The sequence below is a fragment of the Anser brachyrhynchus genome (genome assembly GCF_964034855.1).
Source record: "Anser brachyrhynchus genome assembly, chromosome: 1".
Classification (NCBI taxonomy): domain Eukaryota; kingdom Metazoa; phylum Chordata; class Aves; order Anseriformes; family Anatidae; genus Anser; species Anser brachyrhynchus.
Genome location: NC_137694.1, coordinates 70,529,257 through 70,553,082, shown reverse-complemented (window position 1 = coordinate 70,553,082; position 23,826 = coordinate 70,529,257). Strand labels below are relative to the sequence as shown.

The following is a 23,826-nucleotide window of genomic DNA, read 5'->3' as shown; positions in this document are numbered from 1 at the left end:
TGTCTAGTCCGCAGAACAGGTAGGGTCGTGCGAACAACCAGTTATGCGTCACCACGTGACTGTGGTCTATCATCCACGACACAGGTGTTGCACCTTACTTTGTGCCACCATGGCATGTCGTGAGGCGGCCATCTGATGGCTGTGCCGCCTCAACATCTTACAACAGCTGTACGAGAGGACTACCCAGAGGCTCATCTCCCCTTTCTGACCAGGAGGTTTGACCCTGGTCAGTCTGTGATTTATTTTTTGTAACAATGCAGAAGGGTGGTGGCCGATCCTAAGCAACCCATTTGAGGACAGAGCTTGAGGCGAAGAGGCCAGCACGCAGGCAGGACGACCAGCCGCTTTCCGAGTAAAACACCAACCAAACAATAACTGCAAGCCGACAGACGAGGGGCTGAGGCAAGGCACACGCCCCCCCACGCCAGCTTCCCCCCGCCCCCCGGAGGCCATCACCCGCCCCTCGGCGGGGCCGCGCCACCGCCCAATCGGCGCCCGGCGGGAGCCACGTGACCGGCGGGGAGGCGGGGCGAGGGCTCGGGGGTGTGGCCGAGTGCCGAGGCGGGTGAGGCCGCGCTGCCCGGGGCAGTTTGCCTGGGCCGGTGGGGGGGAGGGGGGGAGCAGCCGAGGCGCGTGCACGCGGCTGTGGCCATGCGCTGCTGGCGGGGGGGGCGTTGGGCGACGTCAACGGCCGCTGAGTGGCAGCCCTGAGGGATTGGGGCTGCGGAGCGGGGGTGAAGGGGGTCGGGGGAGTCCCGGGAACGGGAAGTGGAGCCCCAGGGGCAGCTCTGATGCCACGGGGATTGGGTTCAAGGCTGCAAGCGCTCCTCTGAGCCTGCTCGGGACGCTGGGGTAGCGGGGAGGCAGTTGGTGGGGTCTGCAGTGGCGGCGTTGGGGCATTTCTGAAAGCCTCTCTGGATCTGCGTGTGCCTAAGAGCTCCATAAATCCTGCCCTTGTAGGTCTCTCAGAGGTGTAACAGGGTTGACTCTCCTCGTCATACCTGAGCCTAACCTTCTGATCCGGGCTGCTCCCTTTGTGAGGTCTGGCTGCAGCTTTGGCTCGTCCCGGCAGGCTGCGCTTTGCTTCAGGAGCAGTTACCCCTCCTGTCAGAGCAATGCTTTTGGCCTGTCAGCTGCACATTACGAATGCAATTCTTGCCATTTTGCTGCAGCGTTTTAATGGAGCTTTCGGTGGTTTCGGTCACAGTGCTTGAGCACTTGTTTCTGTCAAGTTGTTTAACTGTTTTTGTTCACAGCTTTGTCCGTTTTATTTTCTCTTGCTCTTTGTGTCTCGTTCTGCATATGCTTCTTCACCTTGCGGTTTGGTTCAGAGTGTCTCCATATGCATGGTCTAAGTAGCTATTGGTGCCAGTGTGCTGGTATTTTGTTGTTTTCTCTTGGGTGGTGGTGGTGTCAGTTTCTCACCCACTAATACAGGAGGTAGATTGTTGATCAATTTCAAAGAGCCTTTGCAGGGTAGATGCTTGTTGACAAGTGCAATAGTGAACTCCATGCTGGTAGGACTTGAAAGCAGAAAAAACAGTTACAATCGTGTTCAAACAAGTGATGCCTGAATTCTCAATAAATAGTAAATAGAATCATATAGCAGAACCTTTTTCAGAGTCTCTTAAGGAGATTCTGAAAATGTGGTGCCAATTTATTTTACACTAGGATACCTAGGATAATGTAATCTCTGAATTCTTTTTACGTTAAAGCTGAGATGATATTTTATTGTAGCACATCTGAGGAAGTGTGTGTGTTTTGTCCACATTGGATTTGTAAAATGGACATTAAAATAGACTCTGCCACCTTTGGACATTTTTAGCAGAATCTTTATTCCGACCATTGCTATAGTTAAGTTGAAGGACTCCTTATGGTTTGTTTCTGCCTGGATATAGCATCAACTGAAAGCTGAATATAACTGGTGACACGTTCATATCTGTGATGCTCACTCTGATTTTGAGACGCATGCCTGGGTGGAAGTCTGAGTGCAGTTTAAGTACTTTTACATTTCATTACATGCTCCTTGAGTGTTGTCTGCTTCTCTTTGAACACCGTGGGCTTTTAGACCAGTTCCTTTATATTTCTTTCCAAGTGACAAAACCACTGCCAGAGGTTGGTGATGAATATATCTTGTCTAGACAATGTTAGCTGTTTATGTGGTGTCAGGCTGATGTTCAGGATGATGATATCTACATAGACTTGTAAGTGCCAAAATACAATTACGCTGTAATGTGTATTTCTGGTCCGGAGGAACAATTGAATAGCAGTCTTAATGGCAATAACTGGCATTCTCCAAATGTTTACAGAACTGCTAAGACATCTAAGTACCGTGCGTATCTGAGCAGTTGGCTTGATTCCTCCTGGCTTCCTGAAAACCAACTTCCAGGAAGGCTTGCAACACCAAATGGAAAACGTTTGTGGTATGATGGAAACAAGATTTCTGTGAATCTTTAAATTTAAAAGTTCACAATACCTTCGTGCCCGTGTTACTTGAGTCCATTCACTGAGATGGTTGTTGATGATCTGTGCAACTTTTGATTATTTTAAATGTCCGTATAAGAAAATTTTTTCTACTTTTGTAAAACTAATTTGATCATAGTAACGGAGGAAAAAGATTTTGTTGAACCAATATTGATATTTTTTCCGTTATATTTTTTCTTTTATATGTATTTTTTTTCCGTAGTGTGGGGGTTTCAGGTTGCAGACAGATAAATTTTGAGTCATGTAGGCTAAGCCTACCTTAAAGTGCATTATAAGTGGTGGACTATCTAGCAAGTTGCTTTTCAGACATTTTATTTTAACATCTGTTACATTTCACCACTTCGTTGCCTGTAAATTTATAATAATAAAGTACATCGGAATTTAGGGCAAGGGTTGTTTTCCTGTTTTGGTTACCTCACGCTTCTAAAGATTTAAGGTGGCTGTGCAAATAGCCATTGCTTGTGTTATTAAAAATGAATACTGTTAGTTTTAGAGTTGGCTTTAGCTTTCCTGATAATGCCTATTACAACCTCAGTCTCCTTCCTTTATTCCTGGCATACCCCTTAAGCAACAGTACCTGCTTTTTAGGCTTTAGTCTCTAGAAGTGGTACAATTTTTACAGAAATGAATTAAGTGATTTGTAGTTTTCTTAATGTAGAATAATGGAGAATTTCATAAAATACAATAGGAATTGTATTCTTTCTTTCTAAAGAGTTAGATGGACCACTGAAGTATTTTGCTTTTATGAGCTAGCAGGCTTCTCCCCTTTACATTGTTCAGTTGACAGGCTTGTTTTTGGAATGACTGAAATTAATGTTATGGTTTCTGCTCTGTTTCAATGAAGCCAAGGCTTAATAAGGTGAATTTGATTGCAGGGTATGTTTGGAGAAGGAGAATTGGGTATCCATAAAATTATTATTAAGCAATCATAGAGGACTATCTGAAGTTAAAAAAAAATGAATTCACTTTATTGATTTGTACTTACTTGTTTGTTAAAGTGGTGTTAGATATTCCTAAAAGGATTTTAGGGATAGCATTTTTTTATGGAACTCTCCTGCAGTTTTTCATAAGCTGGCGGTAGGTTCTGTCAGCCTTGGCTTGTTTACATATATAAGGCTAATATTTCATGTTGATCATATCGTTACAGATATTGTCTAGTAAACTTTACAGGCCTTTGAACAGGAATGGACATAATATTTATAGATTCCCAGAAACAAAAACATATTTCTAATGCTTGTATTATTTTGAGCAGATTTTATACCCTCACTAGAACACCATATGCTGAACAGCTTCAAGAAAAAAAAGCAATTTTTATTAGTTGTCCTTAAAGTGATCACAATTCAGTGTTTGTATGTATTTCAGCTAACAATCCGAAAATGACTTAAGTTTAAATGGCTAACTTCAGTTACTATAAAATAAAACTTTTGTTATGTTTGCATGAAGTTCTAAGCCTCTAGGAAAATGAAGCATGCCCAAATTATTGTGCTAATTTAGTAATAAAAAAAAAAAATCTAACATCTCAGGTAGTTTATGGAACACTGGATTTAAAAACTTCCACCTACTGAAAATGAGAGAGCCGCAAAAATAACAGAATTTAATCCTAACGCTAGCAACTCTGATAAGTTTTAAAATGTAGTTTTCATCTATTTGGTAGTTTCTTGATAAAAGACCCAAATCTGAATCTTCTAGCTAATTTCTGTGAATCTCCTTATCTGATAACATATGGCATGTTAATACTCTGATACCAAGTTTTCAGGTGCAGTGAAATTCAGGTGCAGAAAGTTGGGTCTTGTCCAATTCTTTTACCTTTAAACTCCCAGGAATAGTACCTCTTACCTTAGTGCAATCCTTCCAGAAAAGATGGCAGTTCTTTGTGCACTTATGTAAACTACTCTTAGGTGATTATGCTATAATGTGTTTTTGTTGTTTTATGTTTTTCTTTAGAAAAAGGTAATTAAAATTATTATGCTGGTGGCAAGGGTGGTTCTGAATTTTGACTCTTGCTTCTGTTCTTCCCTTTGTATTATAAAGGAGGACAACTTTTACTGGAGAGTAGATTGCTTGTAGTTCATGGAATACAACTGGAAACTGGCACGAAGGGCTGATAAAAAAGTTTTTAATATTTATTAGTATTTGGAAACAAAGGAAATAGAGCGCAAGCATATATTAAGGCACAAAACATCCAAAAAGCAAATTCTTCCAGTGAGGGAAAACTACAAATTTCAAGGCTATGACCTCAAATGTTTTACTCAACTGTTGCTTTTGTTTCAGCAAATGACTTACAGAGGGACTTGATGTGAAGCATCATTTCTATAAAAGCAGTTCGCAGTGGCATTACCAATATTGAAAATACCAATGTTTGAGTATTGGTTGTTTTTTGATTTTTGTACTTAATGAAGAATCGTAATTATGAAGTACTGCATTCTTAAGAGTATTTAGCCTTTCAGCCATTTTATGCACTAAAATAGCACATGGACATGGCAGTATAGTCTCTTTGAATAGAAGCAGAAAAATGTAGTTTGACATCATCTGTTTCAGCCAGATAAATGTGTACAAATTATAATAAAGAATTTAGGGGATGCATATATTCTATTTTGCTTTTAGGCTCATCTGAAAACAAAGTGAACATGAATGCATTTTACATATGCATGAATTTAGTAGTAACTAACTAGTTAGGACTTTTGGTCTTCATTTTAATGGGGTGTTAAATTCATTCCTCTTCTTGCACATGTTCTGCTTCCTGAAAGCAATGCAGGGATGGATACATCTAAACACGGGTAATAATGTTACTGGCTGTGGGGTGCCAGAATTTCAGAAGAACAACGCGATGTAAAATTTCTGATATGGATTTCATACTTAACTTCAATATGAATATTATGAACACTTGATGGAAGAGGTGCAACTCTTAGTGAGCAGAAGGGGATGACAAATAATTGCTCTGAGCCATGGACATTCCAGAGAAATAACTGTTGTAGGTGCTTACTATTGTATGTGTTCTCTTGGGCACACTCAATAAGGGTAGTAGTAGTCTGTAAGAAGGTGAGCAGGTTTAGAGATGCTTCATCTATAGTTATGTACCCAGAATAGGGACCTGCTTTCCAGGAGGGTCTGATCACTAATCCTTTTTGAGTGAGGTTGGGATCCACATTTCCCTAATATTATTTGGGCCTTTCCATAGCTTACAAAGGTGTGTCTGTCAAGAACTACCTGCTGAGCCGGGGTACAGAGGTATAGGGTATGATTATTGTTACATCCTGTAAAGGAGTTTTATATATATATGTATTTTAAAGTAGTAATTGCTCTGAGATTGCCCTGCGCCTTCATTAAGTGTAGTATATGCTTACAGATTATGGCATGTAGATGCCTGCTACGCAGGAAGAATTGAGCTCCTGAATTCACTGGAAACTTTAACAGATAAATGGGGTTGCTTCTGGCTTTAGGTCAGCATCTAAGGGGAGCAGTAACATCAGGGCAACATGATTCTGAAGTACTTGTGATTGTATAAGCTTCTCCCAGTTTGGTTCATTGCTATATGGTAAAGCATTAGGGAAACTATAAAGGAGAAAAATGTATTAAATATTTCTGTGTATTACACCTGCCTCCCACCCCAATTCAGGTGAGCTGACTAATTTTCAAAATGGGTTATGGAGCTAACATAACAGCTACAGAATTAGTAGCTTTTCCATAAGTGAGAGTGGAGTTCAATTTTCAGTTTGTTGTGGCAGAATCTGTGCTTTTTGTCACTGTTTCCGGTAGGCTTTGCTAACGTTTTTTCCATTAATGCTGTTAATGATGATTTCATGAAATGTAAAATAAATAAATAAGGTAGATAAAAATAGATTTATTTGTTAAGCCAGTGAGGTTACAAATGGCTAATCATTGACATTCTCATTAAAGCTTATGGGATCACTCATCTGAGTCCATATCCTGCAAAAACTTTTCTATAATTTACCTTTTACAGTCTGTAGAGGTATGAGAAAGCATCAAGTCCTTGTGCTTGTCCAGATCCTGTTCTGAAAAATAGTTAAGGGATTCAGAGTTTTCTGAGTTGATTTTTTATTTCTGAGGCTCATTAACTTTTTCTAATATAGTGATGAAAATGTTCTCAATTATTTAAAACCAGATAAATACTACTGCAAACATATATGAAAAACTTGGTCAAGTTTAAAAGTAAAATTTTGATATTTTTGACAATGATTGTAGATGTTTTGAAATTTAAGTAGCTAGAGAATGTTAATATCATGGGCATTTTAAAAAAGTAGTTCTAGGAATGTTTTGTTATCAGGATCAGAAGATATTTTCCACCGTCATTAAATAACACATAAAACCAAACAGTTATGTTAGTTTACAAAGGTAATCATGATTATTGTCTATAGTATTAACCTATATCTAATTTTAAACTATAATCTTTTTTAAACTATAGCAGTTTAAATATTTCTTGAATCAGTGCTCCCATGGTCTTGAATTATTTTTAACAAGCTTATTTATTTAAATCTCTTTTCTCCAAATCTGTATCAAACAGAAATTTTGTTTATGGAATATAACAAATTATTTGATATTGCTATTTTGTAAATATATTACCTTCATAAAGTCGTAACAGTATAATATGATTTTATAATTAGATTTCCAAATTGGGTTTTTGAGATAGGTCTTTATCTTCTTGTAGGCATGCTTTTTGCCGTGTTTGGTACAGCACCTTTTTTTTTTTATTATTATTATTTATTTTTCACTGTAAAATTTTATTTTTTAATAATAAAAATATCTGCCTGGATTTCAGAAAGGCATTATTTTTACCTGATGTCTTTGAAAGTCATTTTGTATTCTCAGTCCACATTAGATTTGTGATTACTGTATCAGAAGTCATAAGAAACTGGAAAGAAAGAGTTTGATCTGTGATGTGGCCAGTGACAGTCTTGTTTTGTTGAAGAACTCCAGGTACACCTGATGTAGAATTTAGGAGTTTGAGTTGCTTTTATGTTCTAACAACAACAAAAAAGGAGGATGGCATTTTTTAAGACTTTTTTTTTTTTTTTTAGTAAAGGAAAAAAAGGTAAGGATCCTCGGTTCTCAGACAGAAGTATGAGGTAAGGGAAAAATACATTGCATGGTCTTTGGTGGTTAAAAGGACAGTTAGTGTCCCTTTGAAATTTGCTTTATGTCTTTCTGCTCTTTAGAAGCCTTTGGTTTAGGTCTTCTATTTCAGTAAATGGTGGCTACTCTTAACTCAAATGCAGAAAGTGAATTCAGTCCCCTGCTCCATTTAAATGCAGAGCAAAACAGGTTGTTTAACCTGCTCTGAAAGTAATCTTTTTTTTTTTTTAATAAAAAAAAAATCCATCTTCATTTGAGAAGCAGAACGTAGCAACCCATTGTGGCAACTTCATAAACAATTTGAACTCAGTATACAAGATTACGAAGGGACCTCCTGTAACAACCTTACATGCTTTAAAATCAGAATGTTGTAAGCAATTTTTTCGCCTCCTTTCCTAGGGATTATGTTCAAGTGGAATCATTCAAGACAAAACAGATCTTTGTTCCACTGATACATTGTTGAAGTTTGCATCATACCGTGCGCAAAGTTGCGGGAGAAACAGGTGTTAAAAAACTAGCCTAATGTTATGCTTGTTGTTTTCTCAGTAAGAATAAAGCCTAGGAATCTAAATGCATTGAATGATAATATAGACCTGCTGGGAAACAAAACAAAACTGCTTCCAGCAGAAACAGGTAACTAATGACCAAGGTCAGTAGCAAAGGGGGGAATGAAGTCAAAAACTTTGAGTGGTACACCTGACAACTCTGTTTGCATGTTATATTTCTCTAATTGAGAAGTTTCCCAACGGTTTGTGCAAGGGCCTGTCAGTGTCTTTAGCAATGTGTGTCTCTGCTAAGTCTGGCAGCAGATTCTTTGTTGTGGTGTTAGGCTGCTGTTCAGCCTGGACAGAAGGACAGTGGTCAACAGGTAGTGTCACTGCTTCTGTTGTGGCTTTTTCTCACGCTTTCTCTCTCTCGGGGGTTTGCCCAAGGGGTGAGCACCACGTCCAGTTTCAGTTCTACATAGGCTGAATATGTGGGCATTATTTTTCCGACTGTCCCCTGCAGTAGAAGAAGGGACTAGAAGGTGCCTGATTTAATATGCATGCTTGCGTGTGTTGGGCAGCCATAGGCTGGCGTGTAGTGGCCTGCTTCTGCTAGTCAGATGTGTTATCTGCAGGATATGGCCATTGATAACCTGTGAAAAGCAGGGTAACTAATTTAAGTTACTGTGTTATCATGCTTCATCAGCTGCTTCCTGTAGGTGTTTGATCACAGGCCATTGAAAGTCACATGAAGGCTGTGCTACAACAGGTGTAGCTCATTTTTAAAAAACACTTATACTGAGTGATATATAAAGTTTTTAGGTATTAAGAGGAACGCTTATGATGAGATATTTGTTAGAAGACATGATCTGCTATAATAGTTGGTGAGGTTTATATTCAGAGCTCCACCTAGATCAGAAAAGTGAATTTGGATGTTAGTGTTATCTTTGTGAATTACTGTGTGAGAGAGTAGGTAGTAGCAGTGCTAGATGAGGTTGATTAATTAAGCTAGGCTTCTTATGAGGCATGAAAATGAAATTTGAAGATTTGAAATAGAAAAATACCAAAGGCTTGGACGTGGCTTGTGATTCTAGGCTGTTGCAGATAATTGAGGGACCAAACTAATCTTAACTTCAAATAGGAGACATGAAAATAGTAGTGGTTCATTGCTAGTTAATTCTTTTCTGTGCCATCAAAAAATAGTTTTTTTCACAAGGACAAATAGTAGTGGCTGTGCTTTTCTGTTAATATTTCTGAAAAATTTCTGAGGTGGTTTGTACCACCTAGACATTATTTAGTGATTATTCTAGAGGTTATTTAGTGATGTGACAATGAGTCCTTAGCTACGTCAGATTGAGGAACTGATTGTTTGGCAAATAAGGTGTTGAACCATGCTGCTGATGCAAGAGCATACTTTTAATTTAATCATAAGAATTATTTGGCTCTCAGTTAGATTTGAGCACAATAAATTGTAGGGAGAAGAATAAGAGCAAATCTGCTTTCACTATTTTAATTACAGCTGAAGTCTGCATAGAATGGGGAGATACCAATAAGTACATATCAATTTAGTAAAATGTTGATTGTAGTTTGGTTTATTTGAAATGTGTTATATAGTACTGTGAAAAGGTTTCTGTTAGCTTGCAAATAAATACAGTATCGACTGTTTTGAAGTAATTTTGTGTCTCTTTAAGGTATTTGAATACTGTGAGTGTAGGTAGAAGATACTCAAAATTCTGTGTACTGTTGCCAAAACTTGGTCTCATAGTTCTTTCCAGTTGAATTTTTCCTCATGAAATGTTTGTCAAAATGCGCTGCTAGAATTGATTTCATTTATCTTGAGGTGGAGTTCGAGGGAAGGCTGGAGTTGTGTTACTTTAAATTTTAATATACTTTTATGTTAAATATGCCTTATGTTCTCTTATGCATTTTATTTATTGCCGAGCATAGGACAGTATTTATTTATTTTTTTAAGTTTCTGAGGAACAGAGACCTACAGTCAACTTCTTTGCACTAGGCTTACCCTTTTTTTCAAAACTTTAACAACACTTTCCTGTGTTACAGTATTTGAGTTCAGTGTGTGTGTATAGAGAGAAATAAACTGGAAATCCTGTCTCTGAGGATTGGAATCCAGTGTAGTTTTAGATGGAAAATGAAATATTTTAGTATACACTTGCCAGTTAAGCTTTTAACAGGACTTTCCATGGGTGCAACTTCTGAAATGGAAATAATGTAGAGTTTCTAAAGACTTTTCCATGTGATATACATGCCATAGTTGACTTGCATGTGGTTGCTGAAGTGAAAATCGATATCTGGGCATGACTGACTATAGATTGAAGGGGAAATCGCACATAGTTTGAAGTGCTGGTTATCAGTGAAGACTTCTGCCCTGTGATGTGTGCTGCTGATGGGTGTTTAAGTTTTTGTCCTGTTTCTGTCTGTTACATGGGAAACTTTAAATAGTTTGATTTATGCCTTTTTTTTTTCTTTTTTTCTTCTGGACATTTTCTTCCAGACTTGGCTAGAACTAATTTAGTAATGTAAAATGACTGCAGAAAGGGTCTCAGAAAACAAATGTAGAAATACTTTTGTTTGAAAGTTACAGCCCATTCAAAAATGATCCATACAGAAATGTAATATGAATATGGTGAATGGCAAGATGAGATACTGAAACTCCATGATCAGATTCATTTTATTATTAGAAGATTAAAAAAAATTAGGATTTTTCTGAATACTTTTTCATTATTAATTATGTAATTTAGCTGTCTAACTATCCTGATATCGAAGGTATATGAGATTTGATGAGGTACATGGGTGATAAATACATGCATGAACTGCTTGTAATGCCTATCAAAACGCCTGGATTGTCCTTTGTTGGGGTGAAAAAGGCAAGTACTGGTTCAAGAAACATGTTTCCTTTAAAATGAGAAGAGACAGGAATTAACATGCTTGAAAATCTGAGAGGCTAATCAGATTTATTTTTGAAAACTATTACATTTAAATTGTCTGTGTGCCCTGAATACAACCTCTGCCCGCCTCCTCACTCCCCTCTAAACACGCACATATATTGCCCCAGTGGTACATGCACAGTTGAACAGACAAAATGTCTTTTAATTATCATTGCAAGAATAAATATATAAAGGCTCTATATTTTCAGCACACAGTTTTACGTCAGTCACATTTGAAAGGGGCCAAGATAAAACTGCTAGAAAATTAACTTACAGTAAAAGTCTTTAAAAAAAAGTATTCAAAAAGTGTAGAGATACTGATCCGTCAGTTTATTTTAATGTATCAGTTTCTTTAAGATGGATTAAAGAAGTTAATTTATCCAGTTAGACAACCAAGCAATTTTTCTTTATTAAAAAAAAAAGGAAAAATAACATCAACATGTTTTTATTTTGAAGGATCTTCAGCAAGTATGAGCTATGCTTAAATGGTTTATACATACATTTTCTTAAAGTTTAAAATAGATTGATTACAGTGTCTAGAAATCTATATAACAAATGACAGTTTTTATTAAAAATAAGTGTTTAACATTTTACTCATTATCAGTGAAAGAAAGTAGTTTTGATTTTTGTTAACTTTTTTGAGCAATCAGATATTTTAGAAAATTCATTTTCTTTACATAAAGTTGTTGCAAAAACCTCTGCAGAAAATTATAGTAACTACCTGAAACTTTTAATTTTCAAATACATTTATTATTATTGAGTGTAAGTATAGGATATTAATGATTATTGTTCAAATATTCAAGTTGACTTTAGCGAAGCAAAAATTTTCTCTGGAAACTTTGACTAAAGATAATATAATTGCCCAGTAATTAATGCATTTAAAACATATCACTACATACAGTTTACTCTTTGGAACCTGAATTTCTATGTCTATTTCTATGTCAGTGTTGCTAGAAGGGATGGCTTCTGCTTAGCAATTTTTGGATAAGTTTCAGTAGTTTTCTTTAAGTAGTGCCCATTTCAAAAGCTATTAAGCTGAATGTATATGTATAGAATGAACTTGCATATAATTTACTTGTGAATATGTAAGATACTTGTTAACTTTAAATACTTCATGGAAATAAATGACCACTGGAGCTCCTTGTCTTTTTCTTGTATGTTGTGTGCATGGCAGCTTAGTATCTTAGAACAAATATCCGAGGTAAAGCCTTTATTTCCAAGAGCATGCATTCATTTCCAGTTTAACAAAGGTTTTGAAGGATACTCAAAATTGTGACCTAAAATGAATGCATAGGAGAAAGAACAGTTATTCTTCCTTAGGCTGGGAAGATGTGGAACATTCTGAATTAATCCCACTGTTATGAATGGAGGTTTGGCTCATTATAAACTTTATGCATCCAATTTATTCTGCACTTTAGCTCTGAGGCAATATATGTTTTATGAATTATCCGTGTTTCATGTGTGTGCATGCTAGTGTAATATACGGATGGAGATCCTGACTCCTCTAATAGCATGATGCCACCATTGCTGCTAAGAGAAGTGCTGTAGAAGTTAGTTGCACGCCAATGCAACAAGGTGGTGGTGGTATAGTGGTGAGCATAGCTGCCTTCCAAGCAGTTGACCTGGGTTTGATTCCTGGCCAACGCACATCATTTTTTTTCTCGCTCTACTCTGTGCTGGTGCAGCTTCGCCTCGAGTACTGTGTGCAGTTCTGGGCAGCACAGTACAAAAAGGATGTAAAACTGTTTGAGAGTGTCCAGAGGAGGGCTATGAAGATGGTGAAGGGACTAGAGGGGAAGATGTATGAGAAGCAGCTGAGGTCACTTGGCCTGTTCAGCCTAGAAAAAGGGAAGCTGAGGGGGGACCTCATTGCGGTCTACAGCTTCCTCACGAGGGGGAGTGGAGGGGCAGGCGCCAACCTATTCTCCTTAATAGGAGAATAGGTGATAGGATAGGAACCAGTGATAGGACCCATGGGAAGGTTGTCAAGCTGAGGCAGGGGAAGTTTAGGCTGGACATCAGGAAGAGGTTCTTCACCAAAAGGGTGGTTGCACACTGGAACAGGCTCCCCAGTGAAGCAGTCACTGCACCAAGCTTTTCGGAATTTAAGAAGCGTTTGGACTGTGCACTGAGTCACATGGTCTGGATTTTTGGGTAGACCTGTGTGGAGCCAGGAGTTGGACTTGATGATAATTACGGGTCCCTTCCAACTTGGGCTATTCTATAATTCTATGATTTTGAAAGGTGATTAATGTCTATTTAGTGATATGTTTTTTTTGCTATGATGATATTATGGAAGGATCTGCTTGTTAACACGTGTTGTATGATGACATTTTCCCTGCGCAATAAGAACTTTTCTGTTAACAGAATTGAGGAGGAGTTGTGTGGATCTTGGAAAAGAAATCTGTTGGGTTGCACTTCTAGGGCATGCCTAGCATGCTGCCTGTCTAGCTTTGTAGGCTAGGAGCCAAAAGTGAATGGGTTGTAGGATGGTGGAGAATCTGGCTGGTATTCTTGTCTGTCTGTTTTAGGAAATTATTTGTTTAATTGGTAACTGATGAGTTGTATTCTTGATATCAACGTCCTCATCACATACTCGATACTTAAATTACTTAAATAGTCTGGTGACTTGCTGAGTATGGGACCTTTCAAAAAAAATGTGTTTCTTGTTCTGAAATGGGCACAGTAGTGCCTTTATCAAAAACTTTGGGAGTTGGAAAGGATGCATTCTAGAAATGCTTACTAGGTATAAAGTATCAACTTAGAAAATATTTTAAAGTACCGTGCTCTGACAGAAAAAGAAAAGAACTTAAGCATTGAGCCCTAATCCTATTTCCATTCTGGCTTGATTTGTGATCTCTGCTCTCAGCTTCCACATCGTATTGCAAAGGGTGTAATGCTACTACTATGTTTTTAAATGATTTTATGGGGCCTAATCAAATAAGTAGTAATCAACCTGTTCCATGAGGTAAATATACTTTTATTGACTGTAACAGAGAACATATGATAATATTAATTTGGTGAAAGGTCTTGTGACAAAAGTACTACGTAACATGCTTAGGAGTATGCCAAGAAAAGAAGGAATATCAAGGAGAGATCATGTGCATGTTATCTGGAAGCGATGTTTTCTGTTGGAAAGCAAATCAGCATTTTTGTTGTTAAGGAATTGAGAGCTGGGCAGTGTGAAACCTTTCCAGTTTGCCTCATGAGAGTCATATGAAAATGAATTCACATCTTCGCTTGCTTGTATGTGAATTGAACCCTCTCTTTAGGAGATTGTGAAAAGCCATATTCATCTGTTTGATGTGTGAACAAAAAGTCAACAAGTCATCTTTTCAAGTGTTAGTAAAGGGGGAAGGGTACAATGATGATGCAGTTTTCTTTTCATGTGGGAGGGAGTAATGCCTGTTCTTTTCTGCTTTTAACAGTATATCCAGAACTTGCAAAACAAAGGATGAAAAGTTTGCAAAATGACTGGACATCTTTTCTTTCAGTGTTTGGGTTACCTCAATTTATGTTGTTATAGAATCTGAATTTCCAGTAGGTAGTTGGAAGGAAAAAAAAAAGAATATTAAGGTATTTTTTTTTTAAAGTGTTCTGTTTCAAGACTAGCAACTGAGGCATGTGAAATTGGTAAAACTTTAAAATCTGAAACATAATCTGTAGTCTTTTTGATAATTTGATCATCTAGTGGTGGAGAAGTAGGTTAATATCTTCTCAAATTGGTAAGTACCGTCTCCCTGTGAGAAGGACTGTACTTCCAGGGTTTGGAGAAAGATGAGGGGAGGAATTTAATTGGAAAAGTGAGTGTGCATTAAGAGGCGTGCACTAATAAAGAATTGCTATTTATTTTTTAGTATAATTTGTATTGAATCCTGTTTTGCATGATAGAGTTAGTGTATATTAGTGGCTTTCTTTCATATGTTCATGGTCATCTATTGGCTTTTCTAACATATATGGAATAACATTTTCTAAACTTCGACACTTTGTTGTCACGAACTCTACAGAAGTTAAAGAAAAACAATATTCCTTTCATAATATTTAATTATTGTGTTTACTAAATATCCTTTATTTGACCTTTTTTATTTTGAATGAAGAGAAAAGCTGTTTTTAACTACATATCAAGGTGACCTACTGAACTTTTAAGCTCATGTTTTTTAAGTTTGGTTTTTTTTTTTTTTTCAGTGGAAGTAACGCTGAGTTAAAAACAGGAAGGGGTGGGGGGAATCCAACCACATTTGAGCCAGGCAAGACAATTCTCTATTCCAACTTATTTTTCTAATTATTTCAAGCATATATTCTGTTTTAATATTTAAGAGTTAGAGATTAATTCTTTTTTAGTTACCATTAATGATAGTCATTTGTACGTGTTACCATACATCCTTATGACCATATATTATATATTCATAGACTTATGGTTTTGTTTGACGTCATATTAAATTGTTGCTGTGATGCTGAGTTACTAAGATTGTATTGGAACTTCTATTCTCATATACTGAATTCAGAGTAGGTTTTACTACGCTGAATTGAATTTCGCTTTGTTCTCTAGTTTTTACTCTTGGAAAGCTTCTCCCTTCCTCATACAGACACCTCTCTCTAGGTTCTTGTAAAAATACATTACAGTGATTTGCTAGTAAAAAGGTTTGATATTCAGGAATGTTGGATGTTAAAAGAACAGAGGCACAAATATTTCAGTTATTAATCTAAGTTGTTGAGATTTAAAAATTTTTAAGTGGAAATGCATTTGAAATATGACCATATGCATATGACCATTCTATTTTACTCTTAAACCTCAATTTCTTAAATTTATCCTACATAGGCTATAAAAGAAAGACTACTGTATGTCTTAGCATTCCAAAACTCTCAACAGTGGATATTTTTGTACCATTTATTTCTTTCCTTTCAAGTAAAAAATACTGCATTACATGAATAAGCAATTTACAAAAAAGTAAACATATAGTTGGAGTGTCCCATTCCATAAACTATTTCCTGTCTGGAACTGATACCTCTATATTCTTTTGAGAGAGAAGCATGAAATAACAAAGCACTGTATCCATCAAGACCAAGACGAAGATAAAGATAGAGATTCCTAAATCTTAAACTGACTCAAAAAGCCATTCGTTATGAAATGTTAACTTTCTCTTTTTGGAGAAAAAAAAAAAAAAGGTATTGCAATTTCTAAATGTCTTACCATATTCACAGTTGAATCATGCAATTTAATGATTTTTGGAAGGATTTTGAGCAAATTAATCGATAACTGTTTCATATTACTGCCAGAGAATAAATTCTTCTTGTAAACTTCTTTTCATGTTAACATCACCTCAGCCTTCTTCAAGATACATCTCTGAGTAAAGAAATTCAGTTGAGACTTTTTTTGAATTCATGATGAAAGTATTTCACTAGGATTTTGGTACTTTTGCTCCCCCTACGGTAGTGAAGACTTCTAGAGATACTTTCTGTTTCCTGCTTCTCTCTGGAAGTTGGTTTGTTAGCAAACTGAATCCTAAAATGATCTTAAACAGAAGTTGGTAGTTATATTGGTAGTATAATTTAACTGGAGAATGGTCTCAAGGGTGGATTCACTTTTTTGGTCTCTACTTCTATGATTCTAGAGGTTGTAACTATTATTGTTGTTATTTTACTATATTATTCTGAATAAAATTTAAAGCATTGAATCATGGACCTTGGGTGGAAGGGAAGTCTGGAGATTTTCTACTCCAGAACTCTGCTTAAAGAAGGATAAATTAGAGTAGGTTGCTAAGAGGCTTGTGTAGTTCAAGTCTGAGTATTTTCAGGGATGAGGTGTCTACAATTTCTGTGGGCAACCCTTTCCAATATCTGGTCAAAACTCACTATTCTGACTTTCTCCTATGCATCTTGTCCTGTCCCTGTGTGAGTCTGAGAACAGTCTGGCTTTTAAGAGGATTGTCTCCAACTTTATGATCCCTAGTGCAATAAGAATACTTTAAACGTGAGAGTTAGTTATTAAAGCCTACTGTGGTCACTTTGCTCCAGCATTTTCAGGGCAATTACTCACTGATCTTCGTTAACTAGTTAGTGGATGACAAGTCATACTTCTCTTAGCTATTTGTTGAATACAAATATATTTCCAGGGCTCCTGAGTAGCAGCAATCTGAATCAGGATCACATAGATTGTTGATCTGGACTTGATGTTAATTAATTATAGGTATGCGCCTGGCTGTGCGTAACAAATGTTTAATTCAAACTGCTATTTAATTCTAACTATTTTTGAGATTTTGGGGGTGGCTTTTCTAGACAGCACAACAGATTTTCATTATATCAGCTTTATCAAAATTGTCATAGGAGTTTGTATACATTTTGTGAATGCTTTGGCCTTTTAAATGAAAAGATATTTGTGATGGAGAAAGTTTTTAGAGGGATATTAAAGAAAATTTAAAATTAGTAAACTGTGCGATTCTTTTTTTTTATATAATGAAACAAAACCTATATTTTTTCTGTGCTCTTGTCACAAGAAATCAATTATGGTGAAGACTGGAAACCTTGGAAGGACTTTCTATAAAATCTTAAGTTGTTAGAATTCAGTCTTCTGAAAAAGTATCCGTTGATTCTGGAGCTGTATTTTAGTATGATACTTTTGCTGGAGTTAAAATGGTCTTATTTTGAACTCATCTTTGGATACCTAGAATAAAAAAGTCGGTATTATTTTAAGGAGTACCTTCTAAAAGTTGGGAGAAACTGATAAAGATTCATGGTCAGGTAAAATCCTCTGTGAAAAAGTAAATGTTACTAAAACTGCTTATGTCAAGAGGTAACCCTCTGGAATTAAGTCCGTCTTTGTCTTGATAGAGAGTTTTTTTTGTTTGTTTTTTGTTCTTTCATGACCATAGATCTCAGTGACCAGAACACTTGGAAAACAGACTATACAGATCTTCTCTGTTCAGCCTTCTAATTTGAAATATGTGCTAAAAGTGCCACTGTGGTACTTGCAGTCTTTTCTGGATGATGCTGTCCTGAGTACTTATGGTTACACATGGAATGCCCCTGTGGTCCATGGGCTGTGGTCTGGTATAGAGACAAAAATGGTCCATGCATGTGGTAGATTTCTACCTCAGGAAATACTCTGAAGTAAAACTCAACAATTATTTCAGAATCACAAGCAGAGTAGTATTTTAGACATTGGCCTGGGGTTGACACCTTTTTATTGATCTAGGTGAAAACACTTCTGATTTTTATTAATTCTTTCCTATGCATAAATGCACACCAATTAGTGGTAGTTTTACATATGTATACATGAGTTGAGGAGCAACAAATGAAAACTGTGCAGTTTCTATCTAATATTGCACTTTTTTCCCTCCCTGCTACTAATTTTTTTCTTTCCAGTCTGTTTTAGAATTTAGAAACTAGAACAGTTCAGATGGAAGGGATCTTCAAAGATCAAGTCCAACTACATGACCGCTTCAGGGCAAAAAAAAAAAAAAAAAAAAGCATGTTACTAAGAGCATTATCCTAATGCCTCTTGAACACTGACAGGCATGGGTCATTGACAGTCTCTCTAGGAAGCCTGTTCCAGTGTTTAATCACCTGACAGAGAAATTTTTTCTTAATGTCCGGTCTGAAAACGTTCCCTGTCACAGCTTTGTGTCGTTCCCTCGCATCCTGTCACTGGTGACCAGGGAGCAGAGACAGGCATCTCCCTCTGCACTCCCCTCCTCAGAGAGCTGCAGAGAGCAGTGAGGTCACCTCTTGTCTGGAGAAAAGGAGCCAAGGAAACCCAAGTGTCCTCAGCCTCTCCTCGCAGGACATGCCTGCCAGCCCTCATACCAGCTTTGTTGCCTTCCTCTAGACACTTTCAAGGACCTTAACATCCGTTTTATATCGTGAAGTCCAGAACTACACACAATATTCAAGATGAAGCTGCACCAATGCTAAGTATAGTGGGAGAATCACCTCTTTTGGCTGGCCATGCTGTGTTTAATACCCCCCAAAATGCAGTGTGCCCTCTTGGCTTGGGCACACTGCTGCCTTGTGCTGAGCCTGCTGTCAGCTGGCACCCCCAGGTTGATATGATATGAATATGATTTTACTAGTTTTCTGATGTTAGTTTCTTCTAGGTTATGTTTGAGCAATTGCCAGTTCTTGAGTAGATTTTCCATACAAGACTGTCATGTTTTTCTTCCTGTCTTAGGTGAATTTGAAAAACTCCCTACCTTCTCTGTAGGGAGCTATCAGGGCTTCTTTTGTGTGAAAATGGAGCTATTACCTTCTTTTTTGTGAATCCATATCAATCTAGGGTAATTAAATGGACTTGGAATTTAAACTTTGTAGCTTTTTTTCTTGCTTTAAGCATTGTTTAAAACAAAGCAAGCTGTATGCTGAAGATGAGGACCCACAAGTTCTTTAAAAAAAAAAAAAGTTACATCGATTCTGCAGATTATCTTAAATTCCATAAATAATAGGTATTAGAGAGTTTTTGTTCATATTGTTCAGTACCTTTCAGGTGAGAGTATGGTTTGTGAATAACATCTTTATTTTAATTTCCTTATTAAGGACTATAGGCAAGGAAAGAAGAACTTTTGTTTATGATTGTATATAATCTTTGAAAAAATTTTGAAGATTTATTATACTTATAAAAGGTGTATGTATTGGTGTTTAATCTTATACTGTGGTTTATTTTCTTCTAAAAGTGTTTCTTAAGATTGGGAAAGGCAGTTATAGAAGTCTTGTAGATGGCATAAGTTGTTCTTATTACAGTAAACTGATATAATTGCTGCAGCTTTTGCATCCACTGTTTTATTACATACAGCACTGTATTACATGGAAATACTATTATTTCAAAAATAGTTAGGAAGTTAGATATGAAATATATATGACGTAGAATCTTATTTGCTTCTTACAGGATCTGGACATTTCAGACGAGAGCTGACTCCCGAGAAAAGAACTAAGGGGTGAAGTTTTTTTTGTAAGTTTTTATGAATCTTAAATTCACTCTGGGAATGGATTGAAAAAATTGAGCTATTTACTTTTATTTTACATGTCTTATTTTGTGCAAATCAGTGTTTGACTTTTGTAACATTTCCTAATGTGCTGTTCTCAGTTCTAAGTCTTGAAACCTTCTAGAGACACTTTGGGATAAATGAATAGATGAACAGATGAATAGGAAAAGAAAATTCTGTTTGTTTCATCTACTGCTTGACTATCATCACCTTGTTTGACTAGACTCCTTGCAGATATTCTAAACTTGACTGTATATATGGCCTTAAAGAACATGATGTAGTGCTTAATGTAGATGTGCTTTTGGGTGTGGTTGTGTCCTCCTGAGGACTCCCAAACTAAATTTTTCCATGATTCCTTAAATATATTCAACTGTACTTCATTTGGGCTGTGGAAAAGAATCTTACACAGGCTGTCATATTTTCTTAACAGCCACATAGATTTCAATTGAATCAGTTGTAATATAAACAACTACTACTGTAAAATAGGTAGCTTTGCATCTGATTTCTTACTTCATTATCTTTTTATTAAAAAAAAAAAAAAGTTTTAAGCCAGTGCTGGGATTGAAACGAACCTCTATTACTGGGAGTAAGTTCCTGTGACGTGTTCTGTGTTGTGTTCTTCCCCTGAGCCCCCTTGAATGTAGCAGGGATCAGTTAAAGGACCGGATACACTGTATAATCAAATCCAGGCACCAACTGCTGTATTATTGTGCCTTTCATTGATGAAGTGCAAACTGATTCATGGTGGTGGATATTTCTCACATCCCGTTATATGACTAAATTCACATTGGCATTTTGTTTATACCTATTTTTCATGATCTCATGATGAAGGTAGTACATACAGCCCTTGAACATCTTTGTATGGAATGCTATTGTCCATCTGATTGAAGGATAAAAAGGCAATTCTTTTGATTAAAGGAGCAAAATACTCTTGTTTCAGCCTCAGCCTACCATCTTTGGTGTAACACATTCAGTCAACAACAGTCCCTTCCAAACATTCTTTGAGAACTGGCATGTACAGATACACATCTGTACGCCTACAGAGATTTAGATGCTCAACCATAAGGAAAAGAAAGTAGACTTTCTTTTTCTCATGTAGCATTAAATTAAGCCTTGCATCTTTGATCTCCCGTTGTGTTGTACTTATATAGGATGCACGTTTTTCTATTAATTTGCTTTTGGCAGCAGCTCATTAATTTGAATAATATTAAATTATACTTTCCAAAGTCCTTAGCTTTCTTTTTCTGGAAATTTTAAAGCTGTTTGCCTTTTATTGTGATTAAAAGTGCTACCAGACTTGGGAGGGGAAAAAAAAAAATTGAACTGAGAAGCATAAACCCCCCTACCTTTCCAAAAGTAGAAAATTTAATTGAATTTCCATTTTGGGGGGGGGGGGCATTTCATTATCTGAAGAGACAAAAAGCTTGTATTTCTTCTTAAAATATCATCCTAATGTTTACCTTTGATTCCAGCCAGAAGATTTAGATACCTCATTAAATACTTGTAGCTTATTCAAAGTAATGAGTACTCAACTTGAAATAGCATATTTCATAATAGTAGAAGAATTTTGAGTATCTCTGAAACAATTACTAATTTATTAGTCATGCTTTAGGCATAAACATTGAATTTCTCATGGAAGTCTTGTGTAATTTTTTTTTAATTCCAACATCTTTTATCTTAAAAGATCACATTTATGGCAACTACTAATACAGTCAAAGTTTTCAAATTGAAAAATGGTCATAAATATTACTCTGGTCTTAGGTCCTCATGGTGTTGTTGATGTTTGTCTCTGGTTAAGTGTATACTTTGCTTTTTAGAAACAGATGATAAATACTGAAAATTTAATGCAGAATGTAGGAGCTGTAATGTGCTCTCCTGTTTAAAAAAAACAATACTGAATTATTTTTCTGTAATATTACTGTGAACTCTTCATTGAATAAAAAACAACTAAGTGAATGTTAACCACATGGATCATGCTATCTTTGTAGGAATTTTTTCCATTCAATTTTACTGTATAGCCAGCTATACAGTAAATCTGCAGAAGCTTTTCATTACAAACAACATACTGCTATGAGGCAAATTACAGAATTGGAAATTACAAAAATAAAACACTAAAAGGATTGAACTCTTCAGCGATTTAAAGAATTGAGCATTATTACATCATGTAGTTTCATTCTTTTTGAAGAAAAAAGCAAAAAATCACCTATATTTCAGTACCTAGTTAAACCTGTGATTTGTAGGAATTGATTCCTGACAGAGATGCCAGAGGAATTTGGCCTTAAAACAAGGAATGAGCAAACCCCTCAGAACAACCCCCCAACCGCCAATTCTGCTAGTAGCACTTGTTTAGTTTGTTTTGACAGTGGTCTTTGGTAATGTTTATATTGTTCTTCATACTGAGTTCCTGTCCATAGTAAATGAAATACATTGCTGTGATTATGATCTGAGTGTTATTAAACAAATTGCTTTCAGCGCTGAGATCTCAAGCAGGAGTGAAGTAAGGAATTAAAATTTTCTTAAAACAAACAAAAGCCTTTCCAGATAGTCTAAAGTTACTTTAATTTCCAATTTCCAAACATTCATATTCTGGTCTTTTTGGAGATGTGTGTCCTTTGGGGATATGTATATTCTTTAATCAGAAATTTCTAACACATGACTTAGTAGCTACTCTAAGTTGTTAAGATGCCATATGCTTATTGTGGAGTTCTAATGGGTATAGATCAGGAGAAGAGCAGAAAAAGAGGTTGTTCTCATTTTAAAATTGCCCATGGATGTTTGGAGTCCTTGCAGAAGAGCTGTGAGGAGAAGTTAACGTGAGCTGGTTTGAAGTTTTTCAATAAGAAGTTTATCATCTGTTCTGCTCTTTGTCACAGCATCTGTGATGCTTTCTATATGTATGCTTTATAAATGTATATATGTAGTATATATGCTTTCTAAATGACTATTTTCTTTGCTTCTCGTACATATCTTGGATAGGCTTTTTTGGAGCCTGCAGTTTCGGCCAAAGATTTGTTCTTCAAATAATGCGGTCTATGTTATGTCCGGTGAAGAAACAGCTAATAAGCCTGTCCTAGATCGAGCACATGGAATGAGTCATTTAGTAAGCAAAAACAGGCAAGTAAAACTGATATGTTGTCATAGGTAGGGGTTAACCACCAGCTGTATTTGCCAGAAGTAAAAATGCTGCAGCCCCACCCTCAGCCAGCTCCACACATACTGTTCTGACAAAACAAACAGCAATATGCTCTGTAAGTTTTTTCTTTAAAATGTACAAAATTCTGCAAGTAAGATAGCTACTTACTCAAAATTACTGACTAGATAGCTGTGTCCAGTTGAAGGTACCTGGCAAAATTAGCGGTGTCTGTTACTGAAGCAAACATATTTGATTTATCAGGTAATAGATCAGGACTTGATTAATTTGAATTCTTACTGATCGAAGGTAAACTTTTAAGTGAATGAAGAATCTTTTTTGTTCAATGTTTGGTGTCTCTACCACTTCTGGATATGAAGAAGACTGAGATTTCTGGTGGGATTACAACAGTCCTTCTCCTAACAGCAGGAGAGGGGAAGATGGTCTTTTTTCTGTTATTCTTTGTGAAAGACCACTCATCTTCCTGTGTATAAAAACATGAGTTTGGTCTGTGTGTTGGGTAAGTGCATTTAACAAAGTTCTTGTGACATATGTTAAGCTGATGGTCAAGGTTGGGTGGCTGCATTTTGTATAGGAAAGCTTGCAAGCATCTCAGATATACATATCTGTATTTGAATACATTAATCATGCTTTGTTATCTGTCAGTTGTAGAGAATGAAGCCCTGAGCAACCTGATCAGTGTTGGCTCTACTTTG

General features: G+C 36.5%; 1 protein-coding gene across 21 annotated transcripts in view; it reads left to right on the top strand.

Annotated features, from left to right (window-relative positions):
- Window positions 1-23,826, top strand: part of CCDC91 (coiled-coil domain containing 91) — a 335,915-nt gene that overhangs the window by 101,223 nt on the left and 210,866 nt on the right. For 8 of the 21 annotated variants that reach the window (XM_080572463.1, XM_080572471.1, XM_080572464.1 and 5 more), the window contains one exon: window positions 19,884-19,946. The gene's annotated coding sequence lies outside the window, so the exon portion shown is untranslated. Of the gene's footprint in view, window positions 1-515; window positions 566-1,047; window positions 2,424-7,520; window positions 7,569-15,190; window positions 15,253-19,883; window positions 19,947-22,956; window positions 23,095-23,826 lie in introns of those variants that run through there. The other 13 variants (XM_080572467.1, XM_080572459.1, XM_080572465.1 and 10 more) reach the window with 12 other exon arrangements.